The sequence below is a fragment of the Arachis ipaensis genome, chromosome B02 (assembly GCF_000816755.2).
Source record: "Arachis ipaensis cultivar K30076 chromosome B02, Araip1.1, whole genome shotgun sequence".
In the NCBI taxonomy this organism is placed as follows: domain Eukaryota; kingdom Viridiplantae; phylum Streptophyta; class Magnoliopsida; order Fabales; family Fabaceae; genus Arachis; species Arachis ipaensis.
The window spans coordinates 54308288-54320725 of record NC_029786.2 but is presented as its reverse complement, the minus strand read 5'-3'; the positions used below and the strand labels follow the sequence as shown (position 1 = coordinate 54320725).

The 12438-nt window shown below is 38.4% G+C and overlaps 1 long non-coding RNA gene across 1 annotated transcript; it reads left to right on the top strand.

Moving 5' to 3' along the window:
• On the top strand, positions 295–1116 carry LOC107628333. The gene is made up of 3 exons (XR_001617718.2): positions 295–537; positions 691–766; positions 934–1116. It is a non-coding gene; the product is annotated as an uncharacterized LOC107628333 (long non-coding RNA).

Here is a 12438-nt window from a genome sequence, read left to right as displayed (position 1 = left end):
GAGATAAGGGCATGGCTTCCATTGTGTCATATATTATTATTCTTTGGTTCATTCTTTTTCCACTAATCTAGTTTCTTTTTTATTTTTCTCCCTTGTTTTACAGGTCTAGGTACACTTATTTTTAAGTTACCCTTGGTTACTCTGTATTATTTTATATCTGGTAATTATTAGATCTTTGACCTACCCTAATTGTTTTTGGTATCTTTCTAATTATTATGTTTCTGTCTTGTGATTCTTTTCTATTGTAGAAATTAGAACTTGCAATGAATGTCTACTTGCTGTGAATATCATTGCACCTTCAATCATTTTTCTTTACACTATATAATATATATACATAGAGAAAAATGAATTAATAAAATACACAGAATAACTGCCTAATATATATTGGCTTCTACTTTTGAAGAGGAAACATATATTTTAATCCAAAATTATATATAAAATAGGTTGCATATAATGTATATTGCAGCGGAAGATATTGAAGCTGGAACTCATAAGCCAAAGTTTCAAACGGATCTTACTCTACCAATATATCTAAAGGTACCGCATACTATTTTTACATATAAATAACAATAATAATAATAAAAAAAGCTTTTGTTGCTGTTGATTCAATTCCTTGCCTGCACCGGTATCCAAACCTTGATGAATAATAGAGCGTGAGTTTGATATGGTGCTATATATGTATTTGGGCAGGGAACGATTATTGAAGCTTCATTATATTAATCATTGATCAACGCCACCAATAAGCTAGCAATATAAGCATGATCAGGTCCAGTCTTGTACAATGTTTCATATTTCTTGTGATGTCAATGTATAAGACTACCCCCCTCACCCAGAATTAATAATAACATTATTATCTACCATAATATTTTTTATTTTCATTTTTGTATTTTTTTTCTTTTTGTTGATGATGCCTATACTAACACACACATACAGGGCATCAGTGTAAATTTATTTTGTCATACCCTGAAAGAAAGACATAGGTTGAGGCTTTGGAAACCATCTTCTAGATTTGAGAGGCTTTATAAGATATGTGCATTGAGCTTAATTTTATGCTTGATATAATAATAATAATTAGTTACTAGTAAATAAGAGTTAAATTGTGATTATGGGTATAAATGTGCAGTTCAGTGATGTGACATATAAGGTAGTGATGAAAGGAATGACAACAAGTGAGGAGAAGGATATACTAAAAGGGTATAACTGGTTGTGTGAGTCCAGGGGAAGTTTTGACATTTATGGGACCCTCAGGAAGTAGAAAAACATCACTGCTGAATCTTCTTGGAGGAAGAATAACTCATCACCATACTGTTAGTGGATCTATCACCTACAATGACCAGCCTTAGAAATTTTTGGTATCCTTTGAGTAGTTGCTGAGTCAATTATGTTTGCTAGAGCTATTCTGCATTGAGCTTATGTTAACAAACTTCACTGAATTATGATGGTTTATGGAGAACCATTTTTTTATGCTTGCAATTGATATGAGGCAACAAAACAAGAGGGAGTGGTAAGGGGCAAAGAATGACTATTGTTTGCACATTCTTCCCCCTCAATTATATTTCAAATAATATCTATTTATGATCTAAATTTTGTTCCATGTAGTATGATGAAACTGAAAGAAGAGAAATGTCAAAGAATTCATTGGAGAGGTACACGCATTATTATGAGTGATGGACCAGCAATCAATCCGTATGCACTGCTTTATACTTATCAGTATTCTAGGAAAATTTTTTCTTCACATATCTAAATTCATTGATTAGTTTTATATTTGGATAGTATTCTTACTATGTTATATGATTTATGATTAATTTTCTTTCCATGGCAGTCGAGGCAAAAAGCTCTTGCAGATCTACACCAGATGCAAACTGTTCATGTATGTTACATAACATTTGCTATATTTTGCATTAGCTTGTGTCTGTCTTTTGCAACTCTTTCAGAAAGAATGGTATATAAGATTACACATGTTTCTTTTTAGTAGTACATGTTGCTGCTTTTGTAGTCCATTGATTATTTTCGTGTCAAGAGTCTGTTTAAAATTGAAGCTCTTAAACTGCTGCTCTAGAATCTTCTTTCTTCTAAGTAAAGCTTAATATGAGGTTGCGAGGATCTTGTTAGAGGAATTGGTGGGGATCTTATAGAAGAGGTAATTCTTTGAACCTTTTCTCTAGCATTTAAATGTATGTGGATTATCATTGTTGCTAGGGATCTTTGGCTTCAGAAGTCAGTATAGCACCAAAACTTAATCATAAACCTACTAAATCATTAGGCAGAAGCTGAATTAATATGATGGAAGTATTATTTTTAGCTGAAATTAATATAATTCACTTTAAAGGAACAAGTTGCTAAACTAACCAAAAGATTGGAATGGGCCTTTGCTCCTCCATTTTTATCATAAAATATTTAGAAAGTATTAGCTTTGTATTAGAGAAACTTCCATTTTGTTGCAATTGATAGCTCTGAAATATATTTCAGGTATTCTGCTGATATTGCTGAAGCAAAATACAACTACTGGTCTACCTTCGCGCCTAATCCTTTTGAAGTTGTATTAACTGGTCTACATAGGTATAGGCTTGTAGTATTTTTTGTTAGATTTGTAACATAGTTTGTTACTTTTCAAGAGAAATTTGTGTATCAATATTTTGAGTTTAATAAAATATCTCATTTTATAGTAATTAATTTCAGTATATTTATATTATGCATAATAATAACTATTGTTGGCAAAAATATATACTTGATTCTAGAAAAAAGATAGTTCGTTGCTTCTAAGAAAATGAGTATAATATAACTAAAAAAGTCTTAATATTTTAGCGGCAATAGTAATGGAAATTAAAAGTAAATAATATTACAATTTTAGAATTATTTTTAGTGATAATATAAATTGCCGGTAAAATGAGTTTTGGTGGCAATAGTAATGGCTACTAAAAGTGAATAACATTGCAATCTTAAAATTACTTTTGGTGGCCATATAAATTGCCAAGAAAATGGCCGCTAAAAGTTATATACTTTTTGTAGCCATTAAAATGGTCTTTAACGGAAAATGTTATAATTGTCGCTAAAACCTTTTAGCGGCAAAACATAAGACGGCTAATGACTAATTCCAGTAAATGTATTAGTGGCTATTTTTCTTGCCGCTAAAAGCAAAATAAATGGTCGCTAAAAGTGATTTTTCTTGTAGTGTCTATGCTTTTTCACCTTTAATTTTCATTAATCATGCTTAATTATTGAGTTTTTTGTGCTTAAATCATAGATTACTTTCATCCCTTTTAGTTTTATCTATTTCTTAGAAAATAGTGGAAAAAGAAGTAAAAAGCACAAAAGAAGCATGAAAGAAGAAAAGAGTTTAAAGACTGAAGCAGAGAAGAAGCACAAAAGAGTGCCCTTGGCGCGAGCGCTACGTTATTCTTCAAGAGCGCTTGCGATAGTAAAGCTGGAAAATTCACCAGTAACGCGTACGCGTGGGTGACGCATATGCATCGAAGTGATAATTTTGGAAGACCACACGTACGCATGGATGACGCGAACACGTGAAAGTGGCATTTTAGAAGGGCCACGCATACGTGTGGGTGACGCGTACGCGTCACAAGTGCCAAAATGCTGAATGACGCGCACGCGTAGGTGACGCGTACGCGTGACAAGGGCCAAAAGCAGTGATGACGTGCACGCGTGGGTGACGTGTACGCGTGGGTGCATGAGCGCTCCGCTCTCCTGAACAGCGCTATGCTTTCTTGAAGCCTCATTCTGAATCATTTTTCAATCACAGAAGCAAGCCCACAATTGTAAACAAATCAAGGCCACAAGAATAATATAGAATAGTTAATTTGCATTTGATTGTAATTTGTATTCAATTTTATTTCAATTTGTAATTTAGGAAAGCCTATATAAAGGCCTTAGTTTCATAGAATTAGAGAGAGAATACTGGACTGGAAGCTGCTACGGAGAGGGGTCTTCGGACTCCCTCTTCTCACCCACACTTTTCTTCTCTTTTCTTTCTTACTTTTGTAAATATTTTAGTTATGTATTGCTAACTCTTTCCATTGGAAAAGAGAGCTCTATTGCTATTTGAAGGATTGATTGTTTTTATTCTTTTTCTTCTCTTCATCTCTCTTTAATTTACTTGAAGGATTTTCGTTCTTTATTTTAGTGTTCGATTATCTTGGAAAAGATATTGATTGCAAATTGGGTTTCATGGGAACCTTGAAAGAGGAAACATAAAATCATGCTTGAAAATCCTTCTCACACTTGAGTAGATTTGGGTATGGATGGGATTCGGTGACATTTAATCTCTCGATTATTTGGTTCTATGAAAGTGTGTGGTATAATCAAAGACCAAGCTTCATCTCTCTTCATGAGCAATTAGACCAAGGAATTGGCTATTGATCAAGATTTGAGAGATTGAGTCACCAAGGAATTGGGGCTCAATCAATCATGATTGCCAAGAGGTCAATGAGTTGCATGATTGAAGATGAGATGAAATCAATTAATCTGGAGAATGCAATATCTCTTAATCCCAATGTTTATTTTATCTTTTCTTTCTTTTACTTACTTTATGTTATTTACATTTCCAGTAATTTACTTTCCTGTACTTTACATTTATGCTATTTACTTTCCTGCACTTTATTGCTTTCCTTTACTTTCATGCAATTTACAATTCTGTTTGCTTATCACTCCAATCTGAATTGTCTAACTAGGATAATCAACTAACAATTGTTTGCTTAATCTGTTAATCCTCGTGGGATCAACCTCACTCTTTCGTGAGTTTTATTACTTGATACGACCCGGTGCACTTGCCGGTAGTTATTAACGAGAAATAATTTTTTTCGTATCAACGGCCCAAAGGCATGGTGCCGATGAGATTGCTATCATGGATTTTGCTTTCCCCTTCTCTCTTGAGGGGTCAGTAAAAGAGTGGTTCTACTCCCAGCTGGATAAAGTGGTGGCTGAATGGGACTTATTGAGAAGAGAGTTCTTAGACAAGTTCTTTCCGCCCAGAGAAGACCGACTACATCCGGAAGAAAATTTCTGGTATAATGCAAACAGACCAAGAGACACTCTTTGAATATTGGACTCGATTTAAAAGGTTGTTGGAATTTTGTCCACATCATGGGTTAGACACTCACTTACTCATTAGCTATTTCACTGGAGGTCTTTGTTCAGCGGATAAGAGATTGCTCACCTCCTCTAGTGGTGGTTCCCTTTCTAAGAACAAGACAGTGGTAGAAGCATGGAGTTTGATCAATGATGTCGCCAAGGCTACCCAACATGTGAGGGTGAGGAACAATCCTCCCAAGAGTGTGATGGAAGCACCTTCCGAATCGGCTTTGACTAAAGTGTTTGGAGACATGACCACTCTCCTCACGGAGATTCGCAAGGAACAAAAGGTATTTCAATCAATCCAATCCATCCAAGCCCCACCTCAAATCCTCCAACTTGAAGGACCTCCTAGAGTATGTGGTTTATGTTCTAGTACTGCATATTACACCGACCAATGTCATCAAGTCCAAGAGGATTACACTATTGCGGTAGCCAATGTGAACTATAACAACCGTCCACCCTATCAATCTCAAGGCGAAAATAATTACTCTCATGGTAATAGCTCTAATCAAGGGTAGAGGAACAATGCTCAAGGGAACAACCACAATCAAAGATGGAACCAAGGAAGCTCATCTTCTCATTACCACAACAACAACCAATCTTCTTTCCAATACCACAATAATAACCACCAAGCCATCCAAAACCACCATAACCAACCATACCAACACCCACAACAAAACTAAAACAACAACAATAGATACCAACCGCCTCACCAAAGATAACAATCCAACCAATATTCTTCTTCTTCCACCAACCAAGGTGATGACTCTAACTGTGCACTCTACCAAGAGCAAGAGAGACTTAGGGTTATGGTAGAGAGAAATGAGGAGAACACTAGGAATCTCAATGCACAATTTAGTAGCATGAGTGCTCAATTGTCCAACATAACCGAAATGCTCTCAAGGATGTCCCTACCTTCTTCCAACAATACCAACACCAGCCAAACCTCAAGCTCTTCTAACCTTCCATCCCAACCCCTTCCAAACCCAAAGGGCGGTCTCAACGCCATTACTCTACGGTCGGGGACTACATTGGAAGAGATACCCCCTAGGGTCATGGAAGACATTCATGAGGAAGAAGTGGTTGTTGAAGTTCTACATAAGGATGGGGGAGACACAAAGCAAGAGGAAGAAGAAGTGAGCCTTAAGGAGCCTAAGAGGAAGGCTATAATGGATGAATCCATTCCCTTCCATGGTAAAGAAGGCCAAGAAAATTCCAGAGTTTAACCTAAACATGCTTCAAGTATTCAAGAAGGTTGAGGTAACCATCCCACTTCTTGTTGCCATTCAACAAATTCCGAAGTATGCTAAGTTTTTAAAGGACTTGTGCACACACAAAGATAGGATTGGTGAGTTGGAAACATTGTCATTGGGTAGTTCCATTTCTTCATTGATGAAGCCTATTCCAGAAAAGTGTAGTGACCCCGGACCATGTTTAGTATCTTGTTGGATTGGTGAGGTTGCCTTTTATGATTGCATGTGTGATTTGGGGGCTTGTGTGAGTATCATGCCACTCTATATTTACAAGGTTGAACTTAGCCCCATTGAAAAGGTCGGCCACCAAATTTGCCTTAGCCGACAAGAGTGTGATCTCCGTAGTAGGGATAGTGGAAGATGTGCTTGTGACAATCAAGGATTTAGTGTTTTCGGTTAATTTTTATATCCTTGAAATGCCTCGGACGGATAAGGGAAGTTCTTCCTCCGTTTTTCTTGGTAGACCTTTCTTGAAGACCTCTAAATTTAAATTGGATGCCTTTACCGGCACATACTCTTTTGAGGTAGGTGACAAGACCATCAAGTTTAACTTGGAAGAGGCCATGAGATATCCACCTGAAGAACACTACGTCCTCCATTGTGATGTGATTGATGAGGTAGTAGCAGAGATACAAAGAGAAGATTGCAACAGGTCGTACTATCCTGTTATTGAAGGGAAAGATAAACATGAGGATAGACAAGAGAAAACCGATGAGGATGAGCTTCATGATCTTGGTGAAAAAGAACCTCAACTTGAAGCGAAAATCGAATTAAAGCCTCTACCTTCTCACTTGAAATATTAATTCCTTGAGGACAACCAAAGGTTTTCGGTAATCATTGCTAGTGAGCTCTCTAGCTAAGAAGAAGGGAAGCTCCTAGAGGTCCTAAGGAAGCACAAGAAAGCAATCAGTTGGAGCTTGCCCGACATTGTGGGGATTGACCCCCGTATGTGTATGCCAGTTAGACAACCCCAAAGAAGGCTCAACCCCACCATTCTTAATGTGGTGAAAAAGGAAGTCACAAGGTTGCTCGATGCGGGTATTATTTATCCGATTTCTGATAGTGAGTGCGTGAGCCCAGTTCAAGTTGTTCCAAAGAAATCAGGAATCACTACTGTCAAGAAAGATGATGGTGAAGTGGTCACCACAAGGGTGCAAAATGCTTGGCGGGTATGCATTGATTATAGGAATCTAAATGCCGCAACAAGGAAAGATCATTACCCCTTGCCATTCATTGACCAGATGTTGGATCGACTTGCAGGTAAATCTCATTACTGCTTTCTTGATGGTTTTACTGGCTACTTCCAGATACATATTGCTCCTGAGGATCAGGAAAAGACCACCTTTACTTGTCCCTTTGACACCTTTGCTTACAAAAGGATGCCATTTGGGTTATGAAATGCACCCGCACTTTTCATCAGTGCATGACTAGTATTTTTTCTGATCTTATGAAGAGTTGTCTGGAAGTCTTTATGGACGATTTCAGTGTATATGGGACTTCTTTTGATAGTTGTTTAGAGAACTTGGCTAAGGTCTTAGAGAGGTATGTTGACACTAGCCTTGTCCTCAATTTCGAAAAATGTCACTTCATGGTGAGACAAGGCATAATGTTAGGACACATAGTTTCTGATAAGGGCATTTTTGTGGACCCGGCCAAGGTTGATGTCATTTCCAGTTTACCTCACCCCTCTTTTGTGAGGGAGGTCCGTTCTTTTTTGGGGCATGCAGGATTCTATAGGCGCTTCATCAAGAATTTTAGCAAGATTGCATTGCCGTTATCGTGCCTACTGCAAAAGGACGTAGACTTTGAGTTTGATAGTGCTTGTGTGGAAGCATTTGAGGAGTTGAGGAGAGCTCTTACCACGGCACCAATTGTGAGGGGCCCTGACTGGACGCAGCCGTTCGTAATCATGTGCGACGCGTCAAATCATGCCGTAGGTGCCGCGCTTGCATAGCGCGATGGTAAGCTCCCTTACATAGTTGCGTATTCCTCAAAGACATTGAATGCGGCGCAATCCAATTACATCACTACGGAAAAAGAGCTTCTAACAATTGTTCATGCATTGGATAGATTTAGATCTTATTTGCTAGGCTCCAAAATGGTGGTGTATACGGATCATGCAGCCCTAAAATATTCGTTGATAAAGAATGAGTTGAAACCTAGGCTCATACGTTGGATCTTGCTCTTGCAAGAGTTTGACATTGAGATTAGGAATCAAAGTGGGTCAAAAAATTTAGTTGCGGACCATCTGAGCTGCCTTGAAAATCTTAAGTATGTGATGGCATGGAAACTTGTCTCTCAACAATTTTCCTTCGGCAAGTATACCGAATTGTCGTCAAGTAAAAACTCACAATAGAATGACGTCGAATCCCACAGGGATTGATTGGTCAAGCAACTTTAATTAGAGGAATGTTCTAGTTGAGCGAAGCAGAATTTGGTTTGAGAGTTGTAGGAAATTAAATGGCGGGAAAGTAAATAGCAGAAAATGTAAATTACTGGAAATAAAGAGCTGAATGTAAATGGCGGAAAGTAAATTGCAGAATCTTAAATGGGAATGGGGAAGATGCTCAAATTCTTTTCCAAGATAACTACCCAATTGGATGAAGATTGAAAGCTTTCTAGTAAAATCAAGAGAAAAGATAGAAGAAGAGTAATGAAAATTAGTATTGATCCATCAAATTACAACAGAGCTCCCTAACCCAATGAAAGGGGTTTAGTTATTCATAGCTCTGGAAAATGAAAACAAAGATGGAGAATACATCATGAAAATTAGAACTAGAAGTGCAGAGAAAGTAAATTATACAGAGAGTAGTTCACAATTTCCAATCCCCCCAAAGCTTTTTCCTAATTCAAAACTACCCCTATATATACTACTCTTCTGATCTTCTAGTTGGTTCTTCAAGTCTTGGATATGGGCCTTTGGATCTTGAGTTTGAAGTAGTTATCTTCTGCAGTGGGCTTAGCTTTACTTGCAGAGAGAAAGTGTGAAGTAGGAATGGTCTTTAGCTCAGGACGTTAGTGGCGTTAACGTTAAGTGAGAGTGTGGGTTCGAGAACGTTAGTGACAATCACCTTTTTCACTAACATTCCTCACCCAGGGATGATCCACGTTAACTTCAACGTTAGTGGCACTAACGTGACCACTAACGTTGCCTCTTGGTCCTTCGCACACGTTATTGGGACTCACCTTTCCCAATAACGTTGAGAGTCTTCCCTTCCCCCTACGTTAGAGTCCACGTTAACTAAGTTAACGTGTCTCTTAACGTAAGCTTGCCAATCCTTCGAGAACGTTAGTGACACTTACTTTGTCACTAACGTTCCAATGTGCCCTTACTTTCCACGTTAGAGTCCATGTTAACTAGGTTAACGTGGCTTCTAACATAGTAATGCTAGCCATCTCCAACGTTAGTGACAAAGGTGAGTGTCACTAACGTTGGCTCATCATCTCTCTTATCTACGTTAGCCTCCACGTTAACTAAGTTAACGTGGAAGTTAATGTTGCTCATAGTGGCTTGTGTGGGTTCACCCCAACGTTAGTGACAAAGGTAAGTTGAACTAATGTTGGCGATCACATGCTTTCTCCACGTTAGCTTCCACGTTAATTAAGTTAACGTGGGAGTTAACGTGGCTCATTGTGGCTTGGCCAACGTTAGTGACAAAGGTGAGTGTCACTAACGTTGGGTTATTTTTTGCTTCCCAACGTTAGTGTGCACGTTAACTAAGTTAACATGGCTCTTAATGTGGCCACCTATGAGCTTGGTCCAACGTTAGTGACAAAGGTGAGTGGCACTAATGTTGGCTCCATTTTCTTTCTTCCATGTTAGAGTTCATGTTAACTTAGTTAACGTGACTCTTAACGTGGGCTATGATGGCATCGAGGGCGTTATTGGCGATTACTTTTCTCATTAACGTTGCAAGCTGGCTCCTATTCCACGTTAGTGGTCACGTTAGTTAAACCAACGTGGCTGCTAACGTGGTTCTTCCTTGCTTCCTTTGTCCTGAAATCAAGCAATAAAGTGCATCAAAGTCTAGTCCAAGTCATGAGAATTGCATCATCCAATTTGTCATTCAATTCATGCAAAATCCTCATGAAATCATGTAAAGTGCACAATGTATGCCTGAATTAAGATGTAAGTGAAATTCTACCCAAAACTTGCTTATTCCCTAAGAAAATGCATGAAACTACCCTAAAAACAATAAAGAAAGGGTCAGTGAAACTGGCCAAAATGCCCTGGCATCACAACACCAAACTTAAAGCTTGCTTGTCCCTAAGCAAGTACTGGAACAAGAGAATGATGAATGGAATGCCAAGAGAAATGAGTCATTATTGTGGAAGTTATGTCCTTTGGTTTTATGGTGGTTTCATGCATAGCAACTTAGGTTCATTCCTTCACTGACTTTCAGACCTTTATCATGTCCTAGAACACTCACTTGATTGCATCCCATGAGACTTTTATTCATTGATCCTTTTTGTTATTTCAGGGCTTGTTTGTGTTCTTAGACTAGGCGCTCTGTGCGGGGGCGACTCTTTAAGATAAGCTTTCAGCCAGCACTCCCGAACCAGTTGGTTCAAGGTGCTAGGTGTTGAGACACCCCTAAGGACTTACTCCCTTAAGTCTCTTTCCCCCATACATACACACCATAGGCACATGGTTTGTTTATTTTCTTGTGACCTTGGTGTCCAGCACCTCTTTGGGTTACTAAATGTTCTGTAGCAAGGTTGCTCTTGATAGTGGATTTTCAGTTGATAATCCCGGGTTAGTTAACCCAAGTTACCAAGTGATGAAGCACTCCTACGAACTTATTCATCCAAGCAGATCCTTGGTACAGGAGCACCACAGACACATCTTTCAAGTTTCAAACCCTTGGTGCCTAGCCTTATTCTTTATTAACTTTTCTTTCTTTTTCAACTCTTATTGTTCTTTTCCCCTTTTTCTTATTAGGATCTTGTTATTTAGCTAGTCTCATGGGGTGTGTTTCAAGCATATGATTCAGGTCAGATAGTTATCTTCCCACCCTTGTTGGTGAACCAACTTAGCTAACTTATGACCACATCACACACTAAGGAACTTACTCCACAATATGAACTCCACTCTGGTCTTTGATAACACACATTCTCTTTTTATTTGATTCAAAAGGAGACAAGCAACACAATAAGCAGGATGAAATTGAAAACAGGCAACTTGACTAGTAATCACAGACCTAGGCAATGAAAAACTTAAAGACAGAATTGAAAATTTCTAAACTACCATGGAACATGTTCTATTTCATACATGATTTTTCTTATTTAAAGCTTGAAAAAGATGGAACGAAGAGGGAACTCCACCACCTTTTACTCATGGGGTTGCCCATGCTCTTCCTCTTGCTTGTCCTCTTTGTGTTTCTCTTGAGTGCTTGTACTCCCACTTCTCTTGCCTTTTCCAATCAACTTCTTCCAAAAACCAGCATCTTCCATCTTCTTTTTCAGTGTTTCCTTCTGCTGTTTCACCTTCCTTTCTTCTTGTTCCACAAAATCTTTTTGGACCTCATCATATGTAGGGATGGCATAGTGTAGATTATGCATATGACTAGACATGTAGTTCAACTTGGCTTGAGTGTTTATGTTGAACTCCTCTCTATGTAGTTGCCGTCCTTCATTAAGTACACTGAACTCATTGAATGCCTTCGTCTGAGCTAGCTGGCGTTGGTTGAGTTCTTGAAGGCGCTTATCTTGACGCTCTTGCCTTTCAGACACTTGATTGATGGCTTGAGTGAGCTGAGAATAATGTTCCATTTGCTGTTTCTGCCACTCCCCTTGTTGATTCATCCAATTAGAAAAGAGTTCTTATTGACGATCCATCCTTTGAGCTTGAACATGCAGTTGTTGTTCTTGTCCCTCCATATAACTCCTTGCTAGTTCCTCAATGGCTCCATGAATGTGATTCAGGTTTATGTTGGTTGGGTCATAATATTCTCTTTGTTGGTGTTCTTCCTGATGAGATTCTTCTTAGTGGGCTCCTTCTTTTGGTTTTTGCTTTCCTATTTGAGGTCTTCTTTGTTGTTGGGCGGGCGTAGTATAGATCAGACGTTGAAGTGTAACTAGCCTCCCAGGGTTCACC